The sequence below is a fragment of the Lagopus muta genome, chromosome 2, assembly GCF_023343835.1.
Source record: "Lagopus muta isolate bLagMut1 chromosome 2, bLagMut1 primary, whole genome shotgun sequence".
Classification (NCBI taxonomy): domain Eukaryota; kingdom Metazoa; phylum Chordata; class Aves; order Galliformes; family Phasianidae; genus Lagopus; species Lagopus muta.
In genome coordinates, this window is record NC_064434.1 from 102,736,743 (window position 1) to 102,758,022 (window position 21,280).

Consider the following 21,280-nt stretch of genomic DNA (forward strand, 5'->3'; position numbering starts at 1 on the left):
GCTTAAAAAGCTGAAGTTCTGTTTTTCTTTTTTTTTCTTTTTTTTTTTTTTTCTGCTTAAATGCTTCATACTTTTCCTGAAGAGACCAACTGCAGTGGATTTAGTGCTAATTTAATGCAATTAAAATTTAAAAAGGATCCTTAATCTGAATATAAAAGGGAGCGCTTTATTGGAGCTGACTCTGAGCTCGCAATAGGTATATACTTTTAAATCTGGTTTATGATCATGTTTCATTCAAGTGCTGTTAGACAACAAAGGAATTGTGTTTCCAGAAAAAAAAAGGTTGAACAGTACTGATTAGCATGGCAAAATCTGAGTTTAACAAGATTAGTTTTTAAACTAAACCAGTATTTTTTAATTTTTTATACATGCGGACGTAACTTACGTTGCGAATAGCATCTCTTTATAGAATCTTAAGTATTTGAGACACTTTATTGTTTAAAGAAAAGTTGCTGACTTCATCGCAAGCATAGCCTAGTAAAAATGGGGCCTGGAATAGTAAACTGCTGCAGAGCTGAGGCAGAAACTGGTAACCTTCTGACCTCTGACTTTTACTGGAAAATGATATGCAACATAAATCTAAGGGGCCTTTTTTCTTTCAAGTACATGCACGTATATATCCCGGTGGTGCTGTGCACAATGCCATAGCTGAAGCGGTGTCAGTGTGTTCATTAGAGCTTCTTACTTTTGGGATGGACTTTAAATCCCTGTGTTTTTCTAAGGGTGAAAGGTTACTGCAAAAGCAAGCGCTGTGGTTGTTTAGAGGGAGTTTTGTGCTTGGGTAGGGCTGCTTTTCTGTTGGCCGGGTGTGCGCGTGTTCATGCGTGTACCAAACGTTGGCATGTACCTGAGCCACTGCGGCACTTGGGAAATGGAGCTCCTTGGTTCCTTCTGTGCTTTTTAACACTTTCAGGCTTTGTCTTCTAAATGTGGCATGTAATTAGTCTGCGGTGCAGCCCTAGCTGGTGCCTTGTTGCTCTCATCACTGCCTACTCCAAGCAAGGTGTGTGCTGTGGTCTTGGACAGGAGTGCCTTTTGGGTAGGATGTCAGTGTGCGTTAGCCATCGTGGAAACTCTTACCCAAATTGAGCAGTAAGTTTTGCTGAGGCTGGGTTTGCTGCCAGCTCCTGATAAGAGGCATCTGGTGAGGAAGGGCTTGTTGTGTTGAAACCTTAGGAAATGGTGAACAAGGGGAACTGGCCAGCTAGAGCTCTCAGCTCCAGTTCTAGAAGGAAGTTAAGGGAAGCAGACCCTGCCCAGTGGGTGCCTGGTCCCAGGCCTGCCTTCAGGCCACCTGCCCTCTTGGGTAAGGTCCTCTGTCTTTTTTGAGTAACAGGGATGTGGGAAGGATAGCGGTGGTCTTCTTGAGCCTTGCTTTGCTCTTGGTTTGCTCTCAGTACTCTGAAGCTGAGATTCAGGGGGAATCTCATTTGTTGAGGCACACTGCCATGCCCATATATTTGCCTTGCGTAAGAAAAGCATGTATTTAGCCTTAGAGCACTGCCCTATGTGTGTGTTGGGCTCCAGGTCCATGGAGGACATGGGGCACACGGACAACAAAGCTCGGGGCCCTCAGTGAAGATTTTTTTGCTTGATCCTTAATCCAGACTATATGCAAGTTCTATTTTGGGGCTTTCTGGAAGGTTTTTTCCTCAACTTGATGTATCACTGCTTTAAATCCCCACTGAGTGTGTTTTTATGTTCACGTACAAAATTCATGGAACAAAACCTTTGCAAACAGGAGAGGCTTCCTTTCCTGTAAACACTTTAAAGTCTTTTTTAATGCGTAAATTTATTTACTTAGCGATAGCAATGACTCCCAGCTGCTCCAAGCTGTTGTGTAAGTCCCTACTTAGCTGCAGGGGAGATGGTTGGCGGTCTCGTGCCACCGAGCAGCAGGCTGTATTATTTCATGGACAGTGACAGTGTCTCACACAAAAGGCCAGCGTTGTGTCATTGCAGTGGACAGTTATAGCACAGGAATGCAAAATAATATTACAGACAAGTTTCAAGGGCTGCTATCCTATTCCTTTGAGCGTATTGGGAAGAGGCTCTTTTCTAGTTTTTTTGTGAAGGCCTCAGCCTCGGTTCAGAACGTTCTGTAACCTCCCATAATCGTTGCTCTTTTAAGTGCGAGCAGCAGTATTTCTTTATCAAAACCTATCAGTGGCTGCAATGTTCTGGGGCCTTTTGCAAGAGTTGGGGCAACCTATGGGCAGACGGCAATCCCATTTTTATTTGACTGCTCTCCAGGCAGCGGGGCGAGAGAGCTGCGTTGTGCTCCAGTGGCGATTTTTGCACCGCTCGCCCTTGCACGTAAAAGAAAGTAATCAGAGCACCAGGACAGGCCCTGGGAGCGCTCAGATGGCCGATGACTAATGGGGTAGGTGGGCAGCAGCCCTCGGATTGGGCGCCTTAATGAGCACATTTCGCTCCGCGCTCGGGCTGCAGTTCCCCTTCACCTTTGCCCTTTATTGACCGAACCGACACTTCATTTTTCACATACTTCCAATTATGGCTGAGCTTAAGTGTCGTCCTGCCTCCTTTATTTCTTGCCCATGGACGGCTCAAGAAGGGGCCGAGGCCACGCAAGATATTTTAATTTGAAAAACTACCGTGGCAATTCGGGCTTAGGGTGTAACCTAAAACTGCTGCCACTTTGCAGTTTCACTGATGAAAACCAAAGTTTTAGTACCTCCGTAGTGAGCTGGGGATCATAGTTATGTGAGCTTTCGGGTTGATTATTTGGAGCTGCAGAGATGCTAGTGGTAGGAATCTACACGGGGAGGAATGGAGAGGGGTGAAGGGGGCTGTGCTCTGTAGCTCCAGGTGACTCAAATGATTTGTTTGCATGCACGTGGCTTTTTCTCAAGAGACGTCTTGTAGCATGATGCCTCGAGATGTGCTTTGACTGGATGCTCTCTGTACAGGCTGGAGGAAAGCAAAGCAGAGCTGTACCTGCACTTCTCAAACCCGAGACCATCATGCAGCAGCATTTGTTGTTTCGGGGCTATTCAATACACGAGTTTGCTTTCGTGGTGTTTGCAGGTCCCTAAGTTCTGCTGGAAGCAGCCCAAGTGAACTTGTGGTCCCATCAGGTGTGGGCTTTGGGGACCAACCAGCTGCTGCTGGACCTAGCATCCTGTGGTGGTGCCGCCGGGTTTGCAGTGCACTGCTCGCTACCAGCTTTGTCACATGGAGTTTGCATGAATAATAAGCGGGCACGTCACCTGTGCTGTGTGTCAGCTGTGATTGCTTTGCATTTAAATACAGGGGCAGTGTGTGGATGGTTATTTACATCCAAACAGAGGTCCCTAAAACGCAGAAGTATTTATCTCAAAAAATGTATGAAGGATTACCTTCTTTATTATGTAGCCCTCTGGCACGGTAATGGCATGGCATATTTTTACTATAATATGGTAATAAAAGAATATGTAAAAGGCAGACAAAGGTTCTGTCTTTTCACTAAGGTGACCCCTGTTACCAAGTAACTGCTTTACTTATGAGCTTATTAAAAACTCAAAAAATGAGCTTTTCATACTTCACAGGCATTGATGTGAAAATGAGCTGTCCTGTGAGTAGTTTTCTTGATCATTTTTAGAACAATTGATTAGCCAAAGAGCCGCCGTCATTAGTTGACATTGACTGATAGCAATTTGTCACAAGCTCCGAAGGTCAGCCCGGCGGTGGGAGCTCCGGCTTGTCTTTGATTGACCTTTTCTGCTGCCATTATCATGCGATCGGTTGGGCTGGATGTGACCCTCAATTGGAAAAGACAGAGCATTAGTCAGCAGGGGCTGCTCCCTGCGCTTTTTCTGGGGGTTCAGATATTGTGAAGCCCAAATTAAGCGTAATAGGCTTGTTTGAAAGGAGTGGTGTCCGTGTGGGTGTTCTCTTGGAGGCTCTGCAGTCCCATTTGCCTTTCCTGTTTCTCCATCAAGTGGGCAGCACTCGGTTTGCTTTAGACCAGCGCATGCACCTGTGCCTCTTTGCTTGGAGTGAGATGTGAGATTGAAGAGAAAGAAGAAAGCATCTGCAAACACGGGCTTTGTAATTGCAAGCAGGAAACCTGAACCGTGGCTCTGGGTTGGAGGCTCTTCGTGTAGGTGCACATCCTTCAGCAGCACCGGCATTAATTATTTTTATCTCCGTGGAATCGTGTTTTATTTTTTAACAGTGATTGAGTGGCTGAGGATTATGCTCATAACAACACGATGTCAATTTATCATTCTGCTCTAAAGCCGGAGGGCGTGAAACTGTTTTTTCCTTCCTTCTGTGTGTTTTTCTGGTCTCGTCAGCCCGACTCAGCTGTTCGCTGCGTTTTGGCGGTGCTGAGCTCTGTGCTGTGGCCAGGCAGAGCTCTGCTTCCATGCAGACCTGCAAGAGAGCCCTTGCCTTGACGTGCTATGTGCCATACATGGTCTGAGCATCAGTCTATTGCTGCTGCCAGGGTGTATTTAACCATTCACACTTACTCCCGACGCCTGTTAGTAGCTGGCATTTCTCTTTCTGATTTGGCAAAACTAACTGGAATACTTAGCAATGCTGTTTGTTTTGCCTAAATTGTGGATAGCAGAGTCACAAACCCAGTTCTTTTGCTTGTAAAAACCTCCCTCCCATTTGCCTTTTAGGGGAAACTTGAATATCTCTGCGTAAGCACCAACTTGTTTTTCAGGTCAGCCCCCAGAGATAATAAACAGCTCACAATCAGGGCAAATGTCTCACTGTGATTTCGAGTCTTTGTTTGGGAAAGCTTCAGCCAGGCAGGGAACAAAGCTGGGCACAGGAGTCTGAAGCCATCCTCGGCAGAGAGAATGGCTTAAGGAACTGCTTACTTCACTCTTCGAAGTGACTGTGGAAATACAAGCATTCCTGACTTCTCAGCCCACCTGTAACTGAGCAGAAAAAATCATGTGCTGGAGTCTTTCTTCTTTTTTTTGTCTTTCTTCTTTTTTATCTTTCTGGGGGCAAGAAATCTACAATTAGAAATGCCTATTCCATTGGACATCTGTGTGGCCATGCATAAGTCTTTGCATACCTAGACATGTGTGTAAGAATGTGATCCTGACCCTCAGCTGAACATGCCACCAGCTTGCACAGGCCGCAGAAGTGTTACTGCATGGTGCAAGCGTGTTCCTGAGCATGAGACCTTGGATACTAAACCTCTGGTGAGATAGCAGGGGAATGCCATGTTGCTAAATCTCTTCCTGAGCTGCATCCTAGCATCTTGTTTTCCTTCTTGGGTGGGACAGACAAGGGGATTTTGGTTGCAGAAATAGGTTCCCAAGATACCCGATTCTTAGCAGTGCTTGAGTGTGAAGGTCACTTGGATATGATCTGTTTTTTTTTCCTATGCATCCTGGGTGCAGTCCTGTAGGTTGCAGAGTCTCGTTGGAGCAAATGAGCTTCCCGTTCAGACCACAGGCTTTCCATATTTAGGGCACTGTTCTGATCCCCATTGGCTTCTCCAGGTCTTGCTGGCATCAACTGAGTCTTTGGCCATCGGATGCTGGCAGAGAGCAACCTTCTGGTGTGCGTCATTGGCCTCCTTACATCAGAGGTTAAAAAAGCCAAGTCATGTTCTTGAGATGGCCTCCACTTTTGTGAAACAATTTATTGCAGTGACTCCAAACCTGCAAACAGGCATTGTTTCTGGATTAGTGATGCAACAGGGTGCGGCATTTGGCTGCTTGGTGTAAAACGTTTTCCTACCTCTTGCGTGAAGTGCTGCGCGAGGGGGAAAAAAAAGATGACTAAGGTTGGAAGACAGGCCTTTAAACTGATGAATCGTGGGTGAAGCCAGAGCTTGTTTTGCAGTGCAATTGCTGCTGCAAGAGACTGACACGAGATCCGTCTGCTTGGAGTGATCAGCTCCAGATTTTATGTGAAAATATATTTTATTAAAACATTCAATTTAGGAAATAAGATAATTACTGGATTTTTTTTTTTATTGACTCATTTTTGGATGTGTTTCACTAATGCTGGCGTGCTTCTGTTGGTAAGAACTAGAAAGTCGTTGCAGTTTGTGTTTCCTCGCCCTTCCTACCCCGGTGATGGGAAAGCTTTGACAATATTCATTCAAATTTGACAGGCGATTGCTTCTGTAAATGAATACACTCCAATCATAATTGTTGCAACAGGATTGTTTGATTACCTGGCAGTAGCCTCTTTCCCTGTGATAGCTTTTGGATCACCTGTTTGCTGAGAGCATTTGACAGTCCTCATGTTTATTACCCAATTGAATGTCAGTAGCAATTGCAGCTAAAGATAAACGAAAATGCAAGTACTTGTTGACCTTGACTTTTTTCCACAAGATATTGGACTTGATGGCTCTATTGCTGTTGAACTGATAAGAGTTATAAACAGTAGTTTAAGGAAAATGTTTTATTCCCAGAGGAAAATACCACGCTGCTGTGGGAAATGGCATGTGACTGCACTCTTTGCCAAATTTACTTGGTTCACCTTCATTTAGGCTGTGGGAAAACAAAATACAGTTTCCCCCTTTTACAACTTTAACATCTCAGCAAACATGAATTCCTGCGCTCTTCGTAAAGTTTTGTTGGCAGGCAGCTCCAGCAACATCATGTGAGCGTGAGCCCTCTCTGTTTTACGACGTGCTATAAGGAGGATTCTCAATTCTTCCTCATTTTCAGGATGATTTGATAATTACAGGGAGGGTGCAGAGTGTTCTTCTCGTGTTCCGTGGGAAACTCAGTGCGTCCATAGCTGGGAACGGTCCCATGCAGATTGCTGTCTGGATGTGGGCAAGAGGTGTCCAGCTCTTGGTGGGACAGGAGGGAGCAGCCCCAGCCCCACAGGTCTCACCACCTTAACGCCCCTCGATGATGCTATTTTTGTGACTTCTTTTTTAACCCAGCTCCAGCATGGAGCCTGAAACGAAACCTTCAGTGGGAACAGGCAATAGGCTCTGAGCTCTTTGGGGATGAAAGTCATTGGATAAACGTATCGCAGAGAGAGCACAAAAGACTGTGGAATTATGTTGTTTAAAACGTAAGTCCTTTTGTATCAGAAACTGCTTTGATAAACTCCATACAGTGTCGCAGGAGCTTGTTAGAGCACAGAAACACAGGATTAAGCAGGGCTGTAACAGTTAGCAGAGTCAGAGTAGTAATCTTATTGCATTGTATTTTTTTTTTTTTTAGGTAAGATTAAGCTGGCACTACATTATATGTTTGTGGGCGAGGGGGCATTCTTTAAAGGATTAATTAATAGGATCAACGCTACAAGATGCTGACATCACTTTTTCTAAGCACAACGATGCATGTGGGCTTTTTTTTTTTTTTTTTTTTCTTTTTTCAATTAATGAATGAGTTGTGAGCACCGAAAACCTCCCGTGGAAGTTGCAAGCAGTTTTTTGTGGTTGCTCTTTGCCCGAGCATAGCATGGAGGTGTTGGAAAGAAAAAATATTATACAAGCAAGTAAAAATGTAATAGGGGTGGACTTTTTGGTTACTGTGTAGACCTTTGCTGTTCATTTTATTTTGTGTGGCTGGCGCTGTGCTATGGGAAGGAGATGGCTCTGGTAGCTCTACTTGTCCCAGGTGCCACCCTTTGTAGAGCAGAATGGGTAGACCAGCCAGGAGACCCAGTGTGTCTTCAGGAAGAGCTGCAGGTGATGGACGTAGCCTGCCTGGTTCTGAACTCTTTGCCCAGCTCTTGAAGTGCAATTAGTGTCACATGGATGCAGGCTAAAAATATTCCAGAGTCGGTAGTGTCCCGATGGAGCTGGGAAGGAGGTACAACTTAGCTCTGCCTCAACAGCAGGTGGAGGTCATAGAGCCAAGCTTGTAAGCTGGAGATGCTTCTGTTGCTCCCCTTGCCTTGCTGAGATCTCCTACTACAGAGAAAGGCCAGCACCATGCTCCTGCCTGGTGCCCTGGGCTGTAGCCCACGTACATTTGCGTTGACAGCCTTCATTAAGGGAAAAGATTAACGCGGTCAATATTAGCTGAAGTGCCTGAAGGAAAGTGTTGCGGTTTAAAACTTTGTGTAAGCTCCTTTTAGAGCACTGGAACATCAGAGCAGGGAGTGGAAAAGAAGATTCCACAGCGGGATTGCAGCATTTCGTCCGTGCTGTACTTTTCCCGTCCCCAATCAGTTTTAAAGCATCTCTCATTGACTCCCTCCCACAACCTAGCTATGGCACTGAGCGTGACCCAGGGGAGGATTTTGGTGCAGCGTACTGCTCATCTCCTGTTTTTTTTTTTCTGTATTTGTCTGGAATAACCCATGCAAATTCCATGTGAGACCAGCTGTGTAAAAACCAGAATCATAAATGACGTGATTGCATTGTAACTATCAGACAGAACTGATCTTGTGCTGTGTTGCTGTAAGAGGTTGTAGGTAAAGTAGGGGATTGTTTTGTCATTCAGTAAGCAGCTTGAGCCACAAAGTCCTTGAATGTCAGTGTATAAATAGTTTGTGTATGTGTAAATGTATAAAAAGTTTGTGTATGTTTGTTCATGTACGTGCTTGAGTGTGACTTCCTCTCACTATTATATCTCTTTATTCTGTGAACCTGGCAAGAAAGCTGATAAAATAACCTGCTTTGTGCAGTGTAGTGGCTTTTCCAAGACCTTTCATATTTCCTTCTGAAATAGCGTCGTGCTAAGTTGCTTGGAATTGCAGCTGCAAAATATGAATTAGTGAATGGTGCTGGTGTTAGTGTCTGGCTGTGGATTTCATCTGTCAGAAAACCCCTGAGGTGGCCTTAATGTGCCAGGCTGAGAAGCAGAGAGGGGAGCATTCCAGGCAACGTAGCCACATCGTCAGGAGATGCAGAGTGGGTGACTTGGTTGAATTTAATCCCAAGAAAGCAAACCACACTGATCTGCAGGAATGCAGGCTGGAGCAGGAAGAGCACGTTCCTCGTGACAGGGGTGTACATCTCTTCAGCAAGATTCATTATACCCTATCATTGAAAAACATAGAAGGCACAGATAGGCAATTTTGCAGCACAGCTCTCCATACATAATGCTTTAATATAAAATAAAATTGCCTCATACAAATTAAAAGAAATTCTATATGTTACTAGTACATTAATTTTATTTACTGTTGTGGTTGGTGTGGGTGAAATGGCAGCGTTCAGCTTAAAAGCGCCTCACGAGCTGATAAATGCAAACTTGCTATTACCCATATTAATATTCAATTAAAATGAATAATCAATTTACTTGACCACTGGAGATTGGCCAGGGACAGAGCTGAAGTTGTATTAGGTATATCGTACTACTCTGAATACATCATATAGCCTTGCAAAAGCGGTGCTAATTTTAGCCTGCAAAGAGGATGAAGATAAACTGCCTGCTGCTAGTTTGCCATATGCCATCCTGGTGATAATATGCAAGTACAGAATATTCTGCGGGGAGGCTTATTGTTTCAGAGAAAGAAAACTGGAAGAGAGTTGAGCAAATTTCTGCTCCGTAAACGTATACAAAATAATGAAATAAAGCAAACCTCAGGTGCTGGTAGATGAGATCTCTGAAATTTGTTTTGGTTTTACTGGCTTTCATGGGAGTCAACAATTTGCTTTAGTATATATTTGATCCAATTTTCTCCATTTCTTGCATGTAAATCTTAAAATCAATCTAAGTAAAAATTGATCTTTGCTCCGGTAGGCAAAAATATAGTCTGAGTTGCTCCTAACTCGTTAAAAGGCTCCCATCCTTCGGGTTTAGAGTGGGGATACAGCCTCAGCCAAGCAGCTCCGTTTGGTGAAAGCCATCGACCCGCTCCGAATGCGGGGTGGGCGCTGCCTGGCCCCCCAGCTTTGGGACTCAGGGGGTTTGAGGGCTGGGGGGAAGCTCCGCATTAGCAAGCGGTGAAAAGCTTGACCTGAGGCTGACCCGAGGCAAAGAAACCCCCCGCCGGAGAGTCCCGTTTTGACATGGATACCTGTGGGGTGCGGGGAGGAGATAAAGCCCGGGGAGGCAGATAACGTAATCCCATTGACCTGGGAACTTTTCAGATATTACAAGCGAGTGAATGGCAGGAATAATAAAAGAGCGGCAATATTTGCCTGCCCCCCGTATCTGTGTAATGTCATTTCCAAAGGGCTGTAGTAGATAATAGCAAATGTGCTTTCAAGTATCAGATCAATCTCCTGAAGTGATGGGGAAGGCTTGATGCTGGGATCTGGCTGGTGCACATGCTTGAGAGTGTAATACAATCCTCGGTGCAGCAGGGAGAATTGTATAAATGGACAAAGATCTGCTGATTGCATCTTGTGCTAAAGTGTTAAGTAAAAGATCTGGCTATAAGAGATGGCGGGCTGACTATTGTCTGCTCTTCCGACTTGTTTTTATAGGGGTTTTCACAGGAACAAATACAATTACCAAAATAAAAGCGGGCAGTGTGGCTGCTCCTATCACGGTGGGACACATGCTCTTGAGGCAGTGTGGGCAGGAAGCTTGTCAGGTCTGTCCCCCACCATTTCCATTGCATCTTTATCTCCCCAGCTCATTGTTTGCCACCGAGTGCTTGGAATTCCAGTTTCCAAGTAAAAGCTTCCTGTTTCTTGCATTTAAATTTAGTTTGGTAAGACATAAATTCAGCTGGCTACTTATCAAGGAGGGCATTTTTTTGTAAATAAGAGAAAATAGGAAGAAGACATTAATTCTGATGTGACGATAAGAAGTAGAGTTCTGCATATTCCCAGTGGCAGGAAGCACGAGGTTGTATCCTCATGATAAGGTAATAGATGGATGCTAAATTCAGCCTTTCCACCCTGAGTAATTTTAGAAGGGGCCCCGTCATGCAGATCTCGTTTAAAAGCAGAGGTAGGCATATCCTGCCCTCGTTATCCAGCATTTCCTTGAGAGCCTCGCTGCTCACAAGTTTTCTATACCAATATTCCAAGCTAGTGGTCTGCATGTTCCTGTAGTCATCCCAATCCCAGATTTCCCTCTGGAGAGTTCTTATTTCTCTCCATTGCCTGTGGAGGCACTCTGCGAAGGCTTATCGCCACTGTTTGTTGCTAAACATCACTGCCCAACTGAAGTGCCTCAAGCAAGGAGGGGTGCATCTGTGTCAGGCTCCTTGTTTCTTTGGGAAGGAACTTCATGCTCCGCACGGGTAAAGCTTTTTTGTGCTGCTGAAGAGCAGGGGGTAGTTTTGGGCACTGGATTTGCATGTGGCACTGTCTCCTCTGCTGCTCCTTGGTGTTCTGGCATTGTCATCCTCTGAAACTCTTGTCTTTGCTGGTCAGTACTGCAAATATGAATTGGGCATAAATGTTGACAGGCATAAGAATAAAAATATAAATGTGTAAATATAGATATCTATTTAACATAAGTCCTGGGAAGCAGTGTTTGTGTCTCCATGCCTAGCTCTTGGAAAGCCACGTTTCCTGCTCCCTTTACCATCTGGACACTGTTGCTCCACTTGTGGGTTGTGGTAGAAGGCTTTTGTGTGCCTGTAGGAGTTGGGGACTTGAATGTAAAACCCAGGCTCGTGGAACGAGGTTAGCAGTGGATCTCACAGCTTTCAACTAAACACCGTGGTGGCCTTTCATGAGATGAAAGACTCCATGAATGAAACCTTGAAATGAAATGAGTTCACGTGGGAGGAACGGCAGCATGCAGACCACTGGGTCGTGGCTTTGTTGTGCTGGTGGACGCGGGGTCCTTTGTCCACCGGGCACTGCAGCTGGTGGCACTGCTCTCCGCCTCCCTCCCTTGGATGCTTTTAAATGTAAAACCGGAGTTAAACCCGTTTCCACCCCTAACAAACAAGATTCACCTTCAGTCCATTTAGGCACGCTAACACGCATTCCAAAAGGCTCATTTATCCGTTTTGTTTTGTGGTTGTATTTGTTGCCATCCTCACTAGCAGATGAGGTGGGTTTTCTTTTGCTTTATTTTTGTTGTTGTTGTTCTTATGATTTCTATGGGGAATGTGTTGAACTCGTATTTTCATATCAAAGACTAACAAATTCCCTTTGGGTTCTATTTCCCCATATATCTTCTGATTGCAAGCAGTGCTCCTGATGTGCTCGAGAAACACAGAATTCAGGGCTCTGTATCCTTGCAAAGCTCCAAGTGCAGACTCTGGGGCTGGAGCCAGCTCTGGAGTCTGGGGCAGAAGGAGGATAGGGGACTGGCAGCAGCAGCACAGGCGTTGTCAGCACCTTGTCACTGCCTTTATCTGGCATCTGGAGGGATGGCTCTCAAGGGAAATCCCCAGGATGGAGCCAAGTGAAGTGCTTCCAGGGATGTGCAAGCAGGGAATTCTGCTTGCCATCCATGGGTTGTAACCTGCACAGATCACCGTGGGGTGTTGGAAAGTTGGGCTCTGGGTCTTCAGCCTCCTTACCTACATGCTGCTTCCAGTCTGCACCATGGGATGGAGTAACTTGTGTTGTCTGAGCAAATTGAAACAGTAGCACTGTGCAGAACCTCTCCCTGCACGCTCATATGCAACCTCAGCCTTGCAGAAAACCTCTGAGAGGTAAGCAGAAAAGAAAGCTTCCACGTGGCTGCATGAGCAAGACCCTCTCCTGGGGTGTTTTTGTTTGTTCAGGTTGCTGCTTAGATTGTTTCCATTGTAAATATGGTTGTTGTGTTGAAATCTTTTCCACAGATATTAAATAATGTAGACGTAAGAATAGTTTTCAGATGAGCTTTGAACTTGAGCCTGTGGTTATAGCTGAAAACCTCCGTCTTCCCTTCTCATTTGCTTAAACCACGAGCTGCAGGTGAAGCTGGTCAGGCAGCTCAAATAAATTACAGAACTCAAAGTTGTTTTGCATAGAAAATGGCAGCGTGATTAGCAGCGGTTCAGAGGCTGGCATTGTTGGTAGCTGTTCAGATAATTGGCAGATATTTGTGAAAGCGTTTTCGTGTCTCACGAGAATCGCCAACTTCTGGCACTGGTGGCTGTTGTTCAAGCATTGCAATGGAGTAGAGTGCAAGTGTGTGGCTGGAGACTAACTTCTGCGCCTGCAAAACCTCAGTGACCCAGTTTGAGACTGGCCCTTGCCTGCAGGTTGGAAGTGGTCAGCTGTGAGTTGTGCAGTTGAAGCAAGTGGTCTACAAACAATTGGAAAATTGGGTTTCCTTTCTGCTCAGCTTGCAGTGAGTTTGTTACAGAGGCTCTTTTTCATAGCGGCAGTAACTGGAAATAAGTATTTGCTAGGATTTATTTGACTGTCACAAGGCAATTTGAATGCCAGTTTGCAAGTGTTTTCTTTCTTTTTTGTCTGCGTCTGAATGTCTGTGTACCTGTATTACAAAAACATCCTGGTCTTCATCAGATTACTCTTCAGTAGTTTTGCTTACCTCTATCAATCACAGCGCAGCTTGAAAGGACCACTCTGATTCATGTTTTTCAGGGATATTATTCAGACCTCAAAACTGATACTTCCTTAGCCATGGCCAGAAAGCCCTTTCTGTGGTTACAGTCTGCTTTTCCTTAGCAATTAAGGGTCGGGTGGCATTAGAGTACCAACTGAGTGTAATAGCCACTTTAGCCACCTCCGCAGTGGGGAGGAAGCGTGCAGGGCATCTGCAGAGCCCAGGAGCAATGTGAGGTGGCCTCAAGTGACCAGAGGCACAGAATAGTGAAACTCATGGATGGAAAGGTCTGTACCATCCCAACTTTGATGACGCTTCTCCAAGAAGCGTACCTGTTCCTCCCAAATGGGTTGATTTTCTGCAAAACTGAGATATGATCTTTCTGCTTACCTCGGAGCAGCTTCATTTTGCTGTCTTACAGCTAGGTGCTGTGAGATGAGGATTGTGTTTTCTGTTTCAGTGGCTGAAGCTGAACATTCCCAGTTTTGATCTGTATTTTCCCCTCTCTTCTGAGTTTGAGGGTACTTGTATATTTACCCACAGATATGCAGGCTGACCACTCCAATCAAAAGCAACAGATCTTACCAGCTACTTCTCAATTGCATCATGCTGAAGGCAAAGTATGAACATGCATTGCCATAAGCACAAAGCAGCCAAGCTTCTGCCTGGCCTTCAAGATGTGTACCAGACCTCGATGGAGGGTAGGGTTTTCCTTATCCTAATAAATAGATTTTGTCTGGGGAGATGAGAGGCAGAAGGAGAGATCGTATTTGCCCAGTGCTAAATAAAGGGCTATTTATGCCTAATACATTGGCAGAATTATTCTGAAGCAATTCATCCGTGAGAAAATGTGGTCCTTGTGTCACTGCCAAGGTCAGTGAGACCTATGGTGATCTGCAGAATAAGTTCAGGTCATCCAAGTTAAATCTGCCTAGGGGCCTACTTAGCTCATGCACCACATTTTTTCCAAGATTTATAAAAGCAAACATCTATAGATGAAGGCAAAGCTAAGGGTGTGGTAAGCACTCTCCTTTGAGCCAAGGTCTCCTGTTTTTCCTTTCTCCTTTCCAGGTTGCTCCTTCCATTTTCTTTCCATTCTTCTCTCTTCCCAGCACTACAGGATGCTTGAAAAGTCAGTCTTTTCCTTCACATCACAGCCACTGCCTATAAACCTTCCTAGCTCATTCCGCATGGACAAAAAGGATACAGGGAAGTTGTTGGTTTTGGAATGGGAGCAGCAACTGTGTGGTGTGCCCTCAGACAGAATTTGCTCTCATGAAGCTTTTTGATTTGGTTTTTGGGGGATGTTTAAGCTTTGTTCTGGTTTGGTTTTCAGGCACTGTGTGGCTTTTTGCTAAGGTCTGTCTTTGCTTTGAGCTTTGTGTGAGGTTTTGGTTGAATGTTGGCTCAGAAGGAGTGGATAAAAAAGAGAAATCACCTGGAGATGGCAATTTGTCTCCCTCCCTTCCTCCATCCTTCTCACAACAGATTCCTGCTGGTGATGCCATTAGATGTAGCAACATGAATGATACTCAAATTCTAGGTTGCCCTAGGAGCTTTTTCTTTTCTTCCCATCAGTTCGCATATTCCAAGTAAACTGAGGTACCTAATGCCAAGGAGTGTATAGTGATGGAAGACGAAGAGGTAAAAATGAGGCCTGTGTGCACCTGTAGGTGAAACGTAGGTTTTAACTGTCTAGCGTTGGTAAAGTCTTGACCTGACTTAACTTTCCCATTCATTGCATGTTTGGAGCCTTCTGAGATGTTTATTGTTTTTTGTTTAGCTTTTGCAATAAACAAACCAATAAAAACACCCCTCAAACCACTCTAAACTGTATTTCTATCTTGCACTGCGAGACAAACAGCAAAACACCAGAAGCTGCGATAGTCACAGGAAATAGGGTGGGTAGCGATAGGACAAGGGGGAATGGTTTTAAACAGGGGGGAGGCAGGGGAGGTTTAGGTTAGATATTAGGAGGAAGTTTTTCACACAGAGGATGGTGACACACTGGAACAGGTTGCCCAAGGAGGCTGTGGATGCCCCATCCCTGGAAGCATTCAAGGCCAGGCTGGATGTGGCTCTGGGCAGCCTGGTCTGATGGTTGGTGACCCTGCACACAGCAGGGGGTTGGAGCTGGATGATCATTGTGGTCCTTTTCAACCCAGGCCATTCTATGATTTTATGAAGACAGAACATAGGAGCGTCTTGAACAGGTTAAGGTGGAGCTAAAGAGGATGAGCTAACTCAGAAGAATTGAGCTGCCTGATGGGGATGCTTAGGCGTGGGTCACAACAAGAAGGCAGCTCAGCTGAGGATGGTTGAGAGTTCCCCTCTCCTGCTGTTCCTCCAGGAGGTCCTACAGCCTTGTAGGGTTATCAGGCCTCTTATCAGGGTGGATTCATGCCTCCTACCTGGATGCACTGAGATTTTATCCCAACTGACCCAAATGGGGGGTTGCTAAAACAAATTTGTGTAGCTGAGACCAGGCAAGGTATGGGCTTGCTGCCAGCAGCTGTTGTGCCGAGCACAGCCAGCTGCAGGCTGTAGCCCTAGAGCCTGGCTCCAGGTTTGTTTTTCCCATTGTAGCCCTTTTTCAGCACCACCTCATCAGAGCAGATTTGCCTTTTGTGTTGGAGAGGGACAGTCAAGTGGAAGAAAATTTGGTGTGAGCTTTGCCTCTGTCAAATCTACTTATCTCCCTTTGGCTTCTGCACCTCCTTCCAGAGGAGCAGCCACTGCTATTGTCACGGGCCCTCCAGAGCGGGCGGCCTTTGCTGGAACAACAAGAGAGTGGATTTGGAGCACCAGGCAGCAAGGAGCATAAGAAAAATGCTACTCATTCCGTCTACACTCTCCTCATAAAGGGTTTGTTATGGAGACAGCTGCTTGTTTTGTAATTAAGGTGTTTTCCTGAACTGGCTGTATGTGTGCTATAACAAAGGGTTTTGTCTTTGGAGAGTAGAGAAGGCTCCTGAGCATGCTAGGCAGTGCTGGCACTGGGTGAGGGGAGTCCCAAAGCCATCCTTTCAGCCAAGATTGCAAGTGTTATTAATGCTAATGATAACCACATGGTTATCTGACTCATCAGACTTGAGTACACCTGTGGAAGAGGATCTTCCAGGTGCATGGGGCCATTCCTCATCTCTGCCCTCCTTTCCATCACTGTGAGATATGGGCTCCTGCACTGGGAACCAGCAGACTCTCAGAAGGTAGTTTGGATTAACCTTGCAAAACAAATCAAAATTATCTTCCTCTTGTTTTAGATATAAAGGAATGATTTGTGGCTTAAGTTCAAAGCCTGGTGTCTTTTCACTAATTGCCCAATTAAGATGTTTCAGTGGGTGGAATTTGCTTGAGCAATTGGCTGATGCAAGTGGATCTTTATGATGTTGTGTGAGCTGACAGATGCTATTTGGAAGCACCAGCAATGGTAGCTGAGATGTTGTTACTGTCAGAAGGCAAAAAGGAAAACAGCAGGGGTGTTTGTTCTTATTTCTCTTTTGTCATTGATGGCCACAAAGTGACCACTGAATTTCGGGAAGTGGAGTGTATGGTGCTGCCATGGCATGCAAAGGGAAGCTTAATGTCAGGTTTCTTTTAATCATGTTTAGTTTTTATTGTCAGATATTCCTGATGGATTTCCCGAGGCAGAGGAAATAGACTGTATTGGTTCTACTATTTTAAACTGTGGGTGACAGAAGCAGAAGAAAATACATTACCTACAAACAAGAACTTTTTCACTTGAAACAGAACATGTGGGAACTTCCATTTGGAAATGTTCACTGTGTACTTGACAGATCACAAATCTCAAGTTGCCCATCTAAGCTACTTTTCTCCTGTCGGTTACAGTCGTATGTCTCCTGTGACATATGGGATCTGGTCCTACAAAAGAGAATTTGGGGCAAACAGCATCTGAGCTACAGTTCCTGCAGGGCACGCTGCAGCTTGGGCTGGCCTTGGCTTGTCTGGAATTGGACTAAAAGAAAATGCTTTAGATTGGCTCAACAGACATAAGCGTTTTGGTTCATTTCAGCAAACAATGAAATGTTTTTTTTCCAGTAGAAAAATCTAATTTTCAATGGTTTGGATAGTGTCAAGGGCTTGGCACATTTTTCTTGTTGTAAAACATGAAATCTACAGCATCATCTCTGGAGCAAGCATGCAGGCAGGGCCCAGGGCAATTTAACTCTTTTTGAGGGAAGGAAGCCTATTTAAATGCTCAGCTATAACAAACTGTTTCCACAGGTAATATGTCCCTTAGTTTATACCTAGTATGTGTCTGGTCTTTGCTTTTGAGTTTCTTATAGCTGCTTGTGCTCAATCCTGTGAGTGCCCTATGAGCAGGAGGAACATAGATTGAGCCAGTTGTTAAGGAGCTATAGAGATTGGCAGAAGTTGACCTTGTGGCCATTTGGGATATTGGTTGGGCATATTTCCCCCGTGGCAGAGCAGCCCTGTGCTCCTTCTGCTGCTTCTTGTGTGTTCCTGCTTGTGTAAGTGAGCTAGCCTGAGTGAAACCAGCTGAGAATTTACCTGCATGGAAGCTGTGCGTGGTGACTTTTCATAGAGAACACAGCTGGTGGGACCCTTGACTGGGAAGCCCAACTCTCCAGCTGAGGTTGAAGGGAATGTGTTTCAAAAAAGACCCTTATTTGAACAAAGTAGAGAATGGCTGAAAAGCAGCTTTTTTCAAGGAATGGCTGGGACTCCATGCTAGTTTCAGGTAAAAACAAACAAAATAACCCAACAAACTGTTTAAGCTTTTTCTCTGTTGGAGTAGGATGTTTTTTTTCTGTTTAACCAGATACTCTTCTTCTTCTGTAGGGTATTTGCTTCCAGTTGCTTAAAGTAAACTTCTGTAGCTGGCAATGGAAAGTTGTTTGCTTCCCATACAACGAACTGCTTTCTCTTTAATATTTCATATGGAACATAGATGTACAGCTTCAGAAATATCTTGCTCATAATAGTGAAGTTTTGTGAACCTTATTAAGAAGTGCTGCACTGTGCGGAAGAAGAGGTTTCCTTAGTTTTATCTGTAAAAAGCTGCTGAACAAATGAAAATGTGTAAAATCTGTGGGTTTTTTTTATGCCCCCCTCCCGCCCCCAATTCATCAATGCTGTTCTTAACCTTTGTGTAGACAGCTAATTTGCTCGTTGTTTGCCTGAAGGGAATTCAAGTCAAAAAGGAGGATTGAGTTACTAGAAGAAGGTGCTCCTGTCTCTAGAGAACAAAGTACAATGATTCAATGAAAAAACTTTGAAAATTTGTCAAATGCCAGAGTGTAATTTATTCTGGTCCAGGTTACTCCATCTATGAATATTTGTGTAGGATATTTTTGCAACTATTTCCTTTACTATCTTGTAAATATGGATACTATCCGTGAGTGACAGCCTCCTACTGCTCATGTCATGGGCTGAATCCTTGCATGAAACATGGAGTGCATCTCCTTAAGAGATGCGTGCAAACTGAAGCACTACAGTATTCCTTGCTAGTGCTCATTTTCAATCTTGCTGTTCCTCATTAACTTTTTACTAAGTATATTTGAGAAGGCTTTTTCCTAAAGGAATAAGAAAAAATAAACCTGTCCCTTTCAGCCCCACACTTCAGATTCACAAGCAGACCTCCATCATTGTAAATCCTTTTTGGGATTGCTTCAAAGCTTGCTGAGTGTGCCAAGCTAACTGCACAATCACCACCCCCAAAAAAACCCAGAAGAACAACAACTCTCAAAACCTCTATGTTCTTCTTTGATTGCCCCACTCCATTCAGTGGTGGTGTGAAATGGCAGTTCTTGTTTTAAGTCCATGAGCAGCAGGTTGCGGCGTGTTCCTTCACTCTTGCCCTTGCTTTACCTAAAAAACATGTTGAATTCCTGGGTCTGCTTTCTGGGAGTTGGTGGTTTGTACCTTGGAGGAAGATTGCACTTCATGCATAAAGCTGTTCTTGCTTGGTGGAGAGTCAGTGTGGTGGATGTGTGGGTACACAACAAACTGGAGATGTATATCTGTAAAGGTGCAGAGATTATAATAGTTACTCCAAGTTAGCATACAGCATTGAAGAAAGGTTACAGAAAGTCATTTTGCCACTTACAACTCTGTAGTAGATTATATTGCTCCTCAAAGTTCTTAATGAATCCTGCTTTTCAGCAACTGAGAAGGTTACTAAAACAATTTGGATTTTTGAAGGGGTTAAATGAGAAACGAACAGAGCTGTGGTTGGCCAGTGAATGGTTCAATATTTGGCTTAAGTAATGTAGGATTTCTCCAACATGTAAGGGCTTTTTAAAGAAAATTTACTAGATTTTTTTTTAATCACCCGACTGAAAAGCCCATGAACTTTGAGGCAGTGTGTTGCAATGCTTCAGTGCTGTGAAATATCTAAGTCTAGTGCAGATTTTCACTACAGTGTGGCCTATAAAACTTAGTACAAATAACTCTCATGCAATGGATATTTGGACTGTATTAGCTTATTGAATATGAAAGTATGTGCAAACCTTCAAGCTGAGTCCTTCAGAGGACATGGATCTCGCATCTTCAGTGCTCACCACAAAGGTGTGGGGAGAAGGCTTTGTAAGAATGCATGCATTTCTGTGATATATCTGTACTGCAGACACAGGTTGATTACAGGACAGGGCTGCTTGCAGTGAAAAATGACCTGCTATATCTGGTGAAAACGCTTGTTGTGGGAAAGCAGTGTTCTGCTCTTCGCTACTGAGAGCCAAAGGAAGAGTGTTTATGGTCTGAAGAGCCACCAGGAAGCATTACTTCCTGGTTGAGTGTGTGCAGGGGTGCAGGAAGAACAAGGGTCAGGCCAGGATATGGGCAATGCTGTGTGAGCACCATATTGTACTGCATGGCCACTTCATTTGGACACCACTGTCTGTTCCTGACAGACCCAAGCCCTTGAAGCCTGGGGAACACTTTTGACTTGGTGCAGGTGAGTGGTTTTCCTGGAATCCAAGAGACCACCCTATTGCACAGGCCAGTTCACCTGCAAGTGCTTGAAGGCTGGGTTTTGAAGACACCTGACCTTTCAGCCTTCATGATTGAATGGACTGAGACCTGAATATGCCATCCCCCCTGCCCTCCCACTACTGCAGGCCATGATGTTGAACTGTTTTCAGTATGAAGCCCAGGGAGAAGTTTTCCAGTCACTGCCTAATTTCTGCAGCAGCAATGGTGTATAACCACAAGCATTGCTTTCCAGCAGTACCTATTTTGCCATTAAAGGTTTCCAGCAGATCACCTGTGACAAAGAGAGCATGAATGGCTCACGGAGAGGCTCTAACTTAGTTCTGCCTCCAGATTTTGGAGAGCAGGAGGCGCGGGAGGTGGCTGCGTGGGAAGGAGGCCCCGCTGGCATGGCCAGCTTGGCCCATTCAGTGGCCTGAATGTGATAAATGCCGCTTTATCCCGTCTTGAAAGGAACAAGATAGTGCGGCCTAAATGCCTGGGTGTGCTTAAATAGACAGCGTGTTTGAAATCCGAGCTGCCTGGTGGGCCGGGAGCTGCCACAGGTCACCTGCCTCGCTGCATGGGGATGGGCTTGGGTCCTGCACCAAATCGTCCATGGACAAACTGGAGGACAAATTCCTCTCTTTGTCGGTTGGCCTCTTTCGCTGGAGCGTGGCCTATAAGGTTTAGTAAAAACAATTCTTAAATATTATTTGAAAGGACAAATGGCCACGCTGAAAGGTCTGACAGTTTGACACATAGCGCATGGTTTGGGGTGTGCGGAGCCAACGTTCTCTTCAGCTTGTTCAACGGTGTCCGGCTGCCATGTCGAGCAGCTGTGCTTCCAGCAAGCCGACAGGCAACGTGTCTGCCTCACTAGCCTGAGATCCTTTCAGGCTCATTTGTGTGAGAGAGCAGAAACACAGCCAGCACCTCGGCTGGGTGCACAGAGTTGGGTGATGGGGTGCTGCCTATTAACACGCCGTTTTCAGCCATCGTATTGAGGCATATTACTG

At 45.0% G+C, this 21,280-nt stretch overlaps 1 protein-coding gene across 2 annotated transcripts in view; it reads left to right on the forward strand.

Annotated features, from left to right (window-relative positions):
• MEIS1 (Meis homeobox 1) overlaps positions 1–21,280 on the forward strand; it is a 93,174-nt gene that overhangs the window by 22,622 nt on the left and 49,272 nt on the right. The window lies entirely within an intron of this gene.